We start from the raw sequence: 9997 nt of genomic DNA, 5'->3' as shown, positions 1-9997 counted from the left end.
CCCAACAACGCTAATTGTTCATCAAGAGGCAGCATCGATCGGCATCAGTCAGCAGCAGTAGCGAAGGAATAACTCGGGTTCAGTTAAGAGCAAGGGATCGATCGGGTTCAGTAATGTAGCTAGGGCAATCGCTCGGGTTCTGTTAGAGCCCAACGCCTCGCTAGGGTTCAGTTAGAGCGCAACACCTCGCACACATGCGCATACGTGTACAAGAGAAACGCACAAACCTCCATGCATCGCTCGGCCCCGACCACCCACCGTAACCGGGAACTCCCCAATATTTCCCTAGTCCTCACTTCTACCATGGTTTTTTCCGTCATGGACGGCCCAAAGAATGTCATCCAGCTGCGTCTCTGGCCCGCCCAGGATGAAAAGCCCATTTTTTGTGATAGAAGAAGGAGCCCACCACATCTATGATGATACCGGGAGTAGAAGTAGGAGCCCATAGAAGTAGGAGCCCATTTTTTGTCACAATTATCATCATAGAAGTGTCATAAGCATGAAAGAAAAAAATCATTCAGCCCAAAATGTCACGAATGTGTCTTTTCTTCTAGTGTAAGTTGAAATGCATGAAACTTATCGTAGTGTCATATGGACACCAATAGACTGTGATATTATTATTATCATAGTGTAAGTTGAAATTCATGAAACTTATCGTAGTGTCATTTGAGACAAGTTTTGATATAATCTTCTTACATACAGGAAATTATAAATAATTATCAACCAATATCGCAAACGAACTCTTTATTCGAACCGTGTGCTTTACACCAACCAAATGTAAGTGCAGTGCCTCGGTTAAGCAATAAAGCGGCGGAATTAATCATCAAAAAGTAAAAATCTATATACGTGCCGCAAACATCTCCCGTGTGTCATACGAGCATGAGTGAGTTGACGAGATGCATGCTAATAGGCGGACCGGGAGGCCGAGGCATCCGCATGTGCGCTGTGCACTCACCGTGGGGCATGGTAGTAGCTCTGTGAAATGACGGTAGGCATGCTAGCAATCGCTACGCAGGCACACCAGGAGGGAAGCCAGCCCTTTGACCGCTGCCCACCTTGCACCCACTGCGCCATATTAATGGCACGCTTGATCCACGGCTGCACACTCCGTCCACAGTTGCCACCGCTGCATGGAGTGTATTAGGATTTTGCCGAAGCACACCATATGTGGGAGTGGCGACGCTAGGGATGGTGAAGCACCCGAGAAATGCATGAAGCTGGGCGCAGAGGTTGTTGTTGCCGCCGACGAGGTCTTGCGTGGGAAGCATCACAACTTGACTTCGTCGCCCTCGTCGTGCCTCCCCAGCCGGAGCCGGAGGTCGACAGCTACTCCGCAACGACTCCAACTCCGGCGGAAAACTAGTTAGCCCCCCCTTTTTTGGGAACAGAAACCGTTGGTTATGTTCACCCAGTCCATGAAATCAGAGTAAGATTCATTAGATCCGTGTAGAGGTCGTGACAAGCTATCATGGGAACACAGGAATCCCCAAACAATGACACATCGTTATGGCAAGGTTCCCATTGATCACCCGAGCCCTACGACGCGCGTAGGAGGATAGAAGAAAATTGAGCCCCCCTGCAATCCATCTAGGGTCAAGGGGGCACGCGCCAGTCTGGGTCGACGGATATGAAGCCTAGTTAGATAGACACGACAGAGCTCGGGAATATGCATATGCATGGATATCTCCCAACATCCAGCACAATACGGCTTGATTTCAAGGTCACGCACATCCGATCTGTATCACAGACGAGGTGATGGAGCACTAATTCCTAGATGGGTTTAAACCCAAAATATCAAACAGTACGGCTTGACAATCGATCCAACCATGTCGATCGAAGACTTCCTCCTCCATATCTACATGGCACAGGGAGATGATCTCCACGCCATCAAATACCAGCCACTTAAACTCAAGGGACCAATAAGGCACTGGCTCAATAGCTTGCCTCCCCACTCCATTGGAAGCTGGGAGGCCCTTGAGGATGCCATAGGGCAAACTTCCAGGGCATTTGCTTCCGACCTCTGGATGCCGATAACCTCAACCACGTTATTCAACAACCTGGCAAGTCGGCCCTGAAAATTTGGAATATGTTCATGACTAAAAATAACCAGATAGTCGAGTGCCCTGACGCAGAAGCAATCTCCACCTGCCAACACAGTATTCAGGATCAGTGGCTTGTACGACAACTTTGGCAAGAGAAGCCAAGAACCATGGCGGCCCTTACTTCCCTCATTACTCGCTTTTGTGCAGGAGAGGATAGTTGGCTGGCTTGCAGCTCTCAGGGCAATGAGGATACAACCTCGGAAGTACGTGATGGTAATGGCAAGCCCAGACACAGCGAAAACAAGCACGGGAACAAGAACAATAGCAACGATGTCGAGGATGCCGCATTCAACATAGGGTTCAGTAGTTCCAAGGCTGGACAGAAAAAGAAACCCTTTAAAGGGAACAAGGATGGCCCTAGCTAGTTCGATAAAATCCTTGGGACCATGCCATATTCGGATAAAGCTACAGACCATACCAACCGAAATTGTTGGGACTTCATGTAGGCAGGGATGGTGGCAGTAGAAGGGCATAGTAAAAGCCAGCCTTGCAGCAAAGATGAGGATGAACCCCTCCAGCCCAATAATGGAGGCCAGAAGCAGCTTCCTCCAGAAGTAATAGATGTAAAAATAGTCTACGTCACTCACATCCGCAAAAGGGAGAGGAAACGTGCACTTTGGGACATCTACGTCCTAGAGCCCGTCGCCCCGAAGTACAATATGTGGTCAGCCTACCCGATCACATTTGATAAGCAGGACCACCAAACTAGCATCCTTCATGGAGGGTCTGCGGCTTTGGTCCTGGACCCCATTGTTAATGGGTTCCACCTAACACACATCCTCATGGATGGAGGCAGTAGCCTTGATACATCTCTCTACAATTTGTTATTGTTCCTTGCTGTTGTATTATCATTCTTGGATGTTTTACAATCATTTTATAGCAACTTTATATCATTTTTTCGACTAACCTATTGACATAGTGCCCAGTGCCAGTTGCTATTTTTGCTTGTACCTTAATTCGCATCATATAAGTATCAAATGAATTCCAAATGCCATGAAACGTTTTGGAGATTTTTTTGGGACCAAAACACAACTTGGGAGCCAAGGAAGCACCAGAGGGGAGGCTCATGGGACCCACAAGATACCAGGGCATGCTACAAGGCCCAGGCGTGCCCTGATGGGTTGTGGGGTCCACAGGGGTCTCCTCCACCACCACTCAGCACTATAAATACCCAAAAATTCTAGAAACCCTAGTGGAGTCGACGAAACACAATTCCAGTTGCCACAAGTTCCAGAACCACAAGATCCAATCTAGAGCCCTATTTCGGCACTTTGCTGGAGGGGAACACGATTGCGGAGGGGTTCATCATCCTCATTGGTGCTCCTCCGATGATGCGTGAGTAGTTCACCATAGACCTATGGGTCTGTAGGCAGTATCTAGATGGCTTCTTCTCTCTTTTCGATTCTCAATACAATGTTCTCCTCGTTATTCTTGGAGATCCGATGAAGTTCAAGTTTATGATCAGATCCATATCCATGAATATTATTTGAGTTTTCTTTAATCTCCTATAGGCATGATTATTTATAGCCTCATATTTCTTCTCCGAATATTTGGTTTAGTTAGGCCGACTAGATCGATTTTTTCTTGCAATGTGAAGAGGTGCTTTGTGATGGGTTCGATCTTGCGGTGTCCTCACCCAGTGACGGAAGGGGATGCGAGGCACGTATGTATCATTGATATTAAGGATAAAAATATGGGTTCTATTCCTACATCAATAGATCTTGTCTACATCATGTCATCATTCTTATTGCATTACTCCGTTTCTACATGAACTTAATACATTAGGTGCATGTTGGATAGCGGGCAATGTGTGGAGTAATATTAGTAAATGCAGAATCATTTCGGTCTACTTATCTGGGATGTGATGCCTATATTGATGATCATTTCCTTGGATATCATCATAATTATTTGATCTTCTATCAATTTCCCAAAAGTAATTTGTTTACCCACTCTATGCTATTTTCTTGAGAGAAACCACTAGTGAAATCTACGGTCCCCGGGTCTATCTTTTTGCATATTTTTTTAGATATATATTTCCAAAAACCCAAAAATGCCTTCCTAAACTTCATCTTTACTTTTTTTTATTGTGTATTCTTGCTAGATCTATTTATCCAATCTCATAAAAAAACAATTTATCTTTTTACCGTGTAGGGATTGACAACCCCACTTACGCGTTGGTTTGCAAGTATTTGTTCTTTGTATGCAGGTACCGTTTACATAGTGTTTCTTGGTTCTCCTAATGGATTGATAACCTTGGTATCATAACTGAGGGAAATACATGTCGTATTTGTACTACATCATTTCAATCCTATTTGGGGAAATACCACCGCAGTTTCAAGCTGCATCAAAAGGAATTTCTGGCACCGTTGCCAGGGAGACATCATCCACACCTATCAGGTTCCTAATCACAAATCTCATCTCCTTACAATTTACATTATTTTCTATTTCCATCTCGTTTTCACCTCCCCAACTTCACAAAAATTTGTTGTTTTATTCGCCTTCTTTTTCGTTCGCCTTTTTCTCATCAGATCTTTTGTTTGAGTGTGATCTTGCTTGCCTACCTAGATGTTACGGCTAGTTCCTCCTCTATTGCGTGTACTCTTGATAATGAGGTTTTTAATTCTAAACAAAGGGGAGGGGTGAATCTATAAGATGCTTGGTCTAGGATTTGCAATGCTCATAATAGATCTATTCATAGGCAATCTACCGTTATTCTTCTTTGCAGTTTTGATGTGGGCATTACCACTTGGTATAGATTTGTCCTTGATAGGATTACCGATGGAAATTTCTTGATGTGTCCATCTTTGGATGCTTTTAATGCTATGGGAGTCTAGTGGGTGCGCCACCTATCATTATTAATGAAACAATTGTAACTATTCAACATGTTGTGCAAAGATTAGATGCTATTGAAAAGAAGATGATCAGTGAAGAACATATTGAAAATTTGGGTAAAATAATGCATAATCTTGCTAACAAAATTGCGTGAAAAGCGGGAGATGCTCTTAAATTATTAAACGAAAAGGAAACCGTAGTTAATGAAAGAATAGAATAAATTCCCTCTCGGATTGATAAGTTGGAAGAAATTTTTAGTAACTTAAGCTCGGCCTTTTCCTCTACTTAAAAAACTCCCATAAAAATTTGCAAGTCTACACAAGTTACTAAGAACAAGGGTGATACTTCTCTTAGCAACAAGGAAGATCTTAAAATGATTAGTATTCACTCTAATTTTGTTGAAGTAGTAAAAGATCCTACTTGCAAGAATGAATTCTTTAATCTTATTCCTAGAAGTATTGTTATTGAAAGTATGCATGCTAAATCTTTGAAGAATTATAGTTGTGTGATTGAGGAGTTGGAAAGTAAAGACGAGAATACTTGAATCTATGCATTATACCTAGCTGGGGGCATAAAACGATATCGCTTATTGGGAGGCAACCCAATGAATAAATTTTATGTTTGCCTTTTTCTTTCTATTCTTGAGTGTTCACACAATTATGCAACTGTTATGATTGTGTTTTTATGTTTAGTTAGTGTTTGTGACCAAGTAAAGCCTTTGGGATCATGTTGGGTGATAGTTGGTATGATCTTCTTAAAAAATAGAAACTTTTACACCAAGTAGAAGAATTGTTAAAAATCATAGAAGCATGGTAAAATTCTGCATTTTCTACACAAGATTGATATACAAATTTCCTACGTTGTCCTAATTTTTCAAAAAATTGGATTTACAGAAGTATTCAGGAAGTCCTGATTACAACAAACTGTTATGTTTTTGACAGATTCTATTTTTGTTGCATTGTGTGCTTATTTTGAAGAATCTATGGATTGTATCAGGGGTTATAAGCCAACGGTACTAAGAGTGGTGATTTTCTTTGATATACTAACGGATCTCATGAAGGTTTTGTTAAGTTTTGTGTGATTGAAGTTTTCAAGTTTGGGTGAGATCAGGATGGATGAAGGAATAAGGAGTGAAAATAGCCTAATATTGCGGATGCCTGATAGCACCCCAAGTTATTATTCAAGGAGAACCAAGCAACTAAGTTTGGGGATGCCCCGGAAGGCACCCCCTCTTTCTTTAACAACCATCAGTATTTTACTTGGAACTATATTTTTCTTCGTCGCATATCATGAGTTTTGCTTGGAGCATCTTTTTAGGGTTTGTGATTCCCTATGGAAGCACGAAAGTCAATACTTATGCAATGAAATTACATCCTACTTGTGGTGCATTATTTGATGTTAGTTATCCTTAATGCTCGTTTATGAGAATTTTCCTTGTTGCTTAGTCTCCACTTGTACTAAGTAGAAATACTAGTTGTGCATCCAAAATCCTTAAACCCAGGTTTGCCATATGAGTCCACCATACCTTCCTATATGTGGTATTTCCATGTCATTCTAAGTAAATTTGTATGTGCCAACTCTAATTTTCAAAATGAATTTCCTTTTTGTGTGCCCATACCGCTCGTGAAGTGGCAGGGGTGGCCAATATTTTTCCATGCTAGATGTGTTAATCTCAAGATGAGTGTTTATTCACTTCTCATTAAACGAGAGTATGACAGTATTAGGGATGCCCGATCCTGAAATGAAAAAGAAATTTACTTTATGTTGTCAAATAATAAATTACTTTGAAAGTGTTGGTATGGAAGGCACGCGTGGATACGGCTAGCCATGTATTGTGAAAGAATGGTGAAAAAAGGAATTAACTTTATTTTATGTTTGGGAACAACCTATGATATATCTAGCATGCAAAGTATTAGGAACTACTCGGTCGTTTTCGTTGATAGGAAAAGCATGCCTCTCAAAAAATTTATCTCTCAATTTTTGCTTTGAGCTCTGGCACATCCACAAATCTGTACTTCCCTCAATGAAGGGCCTATCTATTTACTGATGTATCTTGAACTTCGTTGGTATTTCTCCAAAGAGGAAGGGATGATGCAGCACAGCTACGGTAGGTATTTTCCTCAGTTATGAAAACAAGGTATCATTCCAGTTGGAGAACCCAGCAACACTATGTAAACAGTACCTGCACACAAAGAACAAATACTTGCAACTCGACGGTTATAAGGGGTTGTCAGTCCCTTTTCGGGTAACGGCGCCGGAAATTGTCAAGTTGATGGGATAAAATTTGTGATGGATTGGGTAAATAGATCTCGAATAAACGCGAAATAAGAGATGCAAATAAAAAGTGCAACAAAGTATTTTTGGGTTTTTGGAATAATAGATATGAAAATAAAAGCAAATGGAAATAGATCACAAAGGCAAATAATAAATCGGAATGCAAATATGATAAAGAATAGACCCGGGGGTCATAAATTTCACTAGTGGCTTCTCTCAAGAAATAACACACGGTGGGTAAATAAATTATTGTTGGGCAATTGAAAGAAAATCGAATAGTTATGACGTTATCTAGGAAATGATCAATATATAGGCACAACGTCCAAGATTAGTAGACCGAGTCTTGCCTGCATCTACTAATCTTACTCCACACATCAACCGCTATCCAACATTCATCTAGTATATTAAGTTCATGGAGAAACAGAGTAATGCAATAAGGATAATGGCATGATGTAGACGAGATCAATTCATGTAGGAATAGCCCCCATCTTGTGATCCTTAAGACCAACGATATATGCATGTCTTGCTGCCCCTTGCGTCACTGGGAAAGAACACCGCATGATCACACCCATCACAAAGCACCTCTTCCCATGGCAAGAAAAATCGCTCTAGTTGGCCTAACTAAACCAAAGATTCGAAGAATGAATACGATCCTATAAATAATAATGCATATAAGAGATCAAAAACTCAAATAACTTTCATCGATATAGATCTGATTAGAAACTCAAAGTTCATAAGATCCCAACAAACACGCCGCAAAAAAGAGTTATATCAAATAGATCTCCAAGTGACCATTGTGTTGAGAATCAAAAGAGAGAGAGAGAGAGGAAGCCATCTAGCTACTGCTTACGGACCCGTAGGTCTATGATGAACTACTCACACATCATCAGAGAGGCAACAATGAGGATGATGAACCCCTCCGTGATGGTGTCTAGATTGGATCTCATGGATCTGGAACTTGCGGCGGCTTGAATTGTGTTTCGTCAACTCCCTTAGGGTTTTTGGAATATTTGGGGATTTATAGGGCGAAGAGGCAGTGCAAGAGGCCACCAAGCTGGGCACAACCCACCTGGGTGCACCTGGGCCCCCAGGCACATCCTGGTGGGTTGTGCTCCCCTCGGATCCCCCCTATGGTACTTCTTTAGCCCAACAGGTGTCTTCTAGTCCAGAAAAATTCTCCAAAAAGTTTCATTGCATTTCCACTCCATTTAGTATTGATTTTTTGCGATGTAAAAAACAAGCAAAAACTAGCTACTGGCACTGAGCACTATGTCAATAGGTTAGTCCCAAAAAATGATATAAAGTTGCTATAAAATGATGGAAAACATCCAAGAATGATAATATAACAGCATGGAACAATCAAAAATTATAGATACGTTGGAGACTTATCAGCAACCTGAAGCTTAATTCCTGCTCGTCCTCGAGTAGGTAAATGATAAAAACTAGTTTTTTGATGTGGAATGCTACCTAACATGTTCATCACCTAATCTTTTCTTTTGTAGCACGGAAATTTGGAATTTTATATGGTTCAAAGCAATAGTCTAGTTTTAACATGAGATTTCAATACTCAAGCGTATGAACAAGCAACCATGTCTTTCAAAATATCAACACTAAAGAAAGTTATCCCTAGCACATCTTGCTCAATCATTGATCCATTCATGAAACACACTCCCATATTAGCTACATCCAGAGCTCAAGTATGACCATAGTGGTCCCTAGTTGGTACTTTATAAGAGAAGATGGAGACTCAATAAAAAAATTGCATAAAGTGAAAAAGAAAGGCCCTTCGCAGAGGGAAGTAGGGATTTGTAGAGGTGCTAGAGCTCAAAGCTTAAATTGAGTGATAAAAAATTTGAGAGACATCATTTTCCTGTCAACAAAAACGGCCGAGTAATTCCCAACACTTTCCGTGCTAGATATGTCATACGCGTTTCCGAAACAGAAAATAAAGTTTATTGCCTTTTCACCATTCTTTCACATTCCACAGTTGGCCATTTCCGCGGGTACCGTCCATACCCACACTTCCCATGGAATTTATTATTTGACAACATAAAGTAAATTTCTTTTTCATTTTGGGACTTGTCATCCCTATTACTGCTGCACTCTCGTGCAATGACAAGTGAATAAACACTTATCTTGACAATAACACATCTAGCATGGAAAATATTGGCCACCCCCTACCGCTTCATGAGCGGTACGACCACACAAAATGGAAGTTCATTTGGAAAATTAGAGATGGCACATACAAATTTCCTTATATGGCATGGAAATACCACATATAGGTAGGTATGGTCGACTCATATAGCAAAACTGAGTTTAAAGATTTTGGATGCACAAGTAGTATTTCTATTTAGTACAAGTGGAGGCTAGCAAATAGATTGATAAGCAACCAACCAAGAAACGAAAAATCACATAAGCGAGCATTAAGCATAAACAACACTGAATAATGCACCATAAGTAGGATGTAATTTCATTGCATAACTATTGACTTTCGCGCTTGCATAGGGAATCACAAACCTTAACACCAATATTCTTACTAGAGCATAATTACTCACCAACATGACTCACATGTTACTATCATCATATCTCAAACCTATTACAAAGAATCAAGTTTAAATTGTCCAATGATCTTCCGGGTTTTTTTATTATATCCCTCTTGAATATCTATCACTTTGGGACTAGTTTTATATGTTGCTTTTGATAAGCTCAAACAAATTTAAGTGAATAACATGAGCATAAAAAAATTCTTCTCCGAAAATAATATAAGTGAAGCATGAGAGCATTTCTTC

The sequence above is a fragment of the Triticum dicoccoides genome, chromosome 4A, assembly GCF_002162155.2.
Source record: "Triticum dicoccoides isolate Atlit2015 ecotype Zavitan chromosome 4A, WEW_v2.0, whole genome shotgun sequence".
NCBI classification, from domain to species: Eukaryota; Viridiplantae; Streptophyta; class Magnoliopsida; order Poales; family Poaceae; genus Triticum; species Triticum dicoccoides.
Note: the sequence above shows the minus strand (reverse complement) of the source record.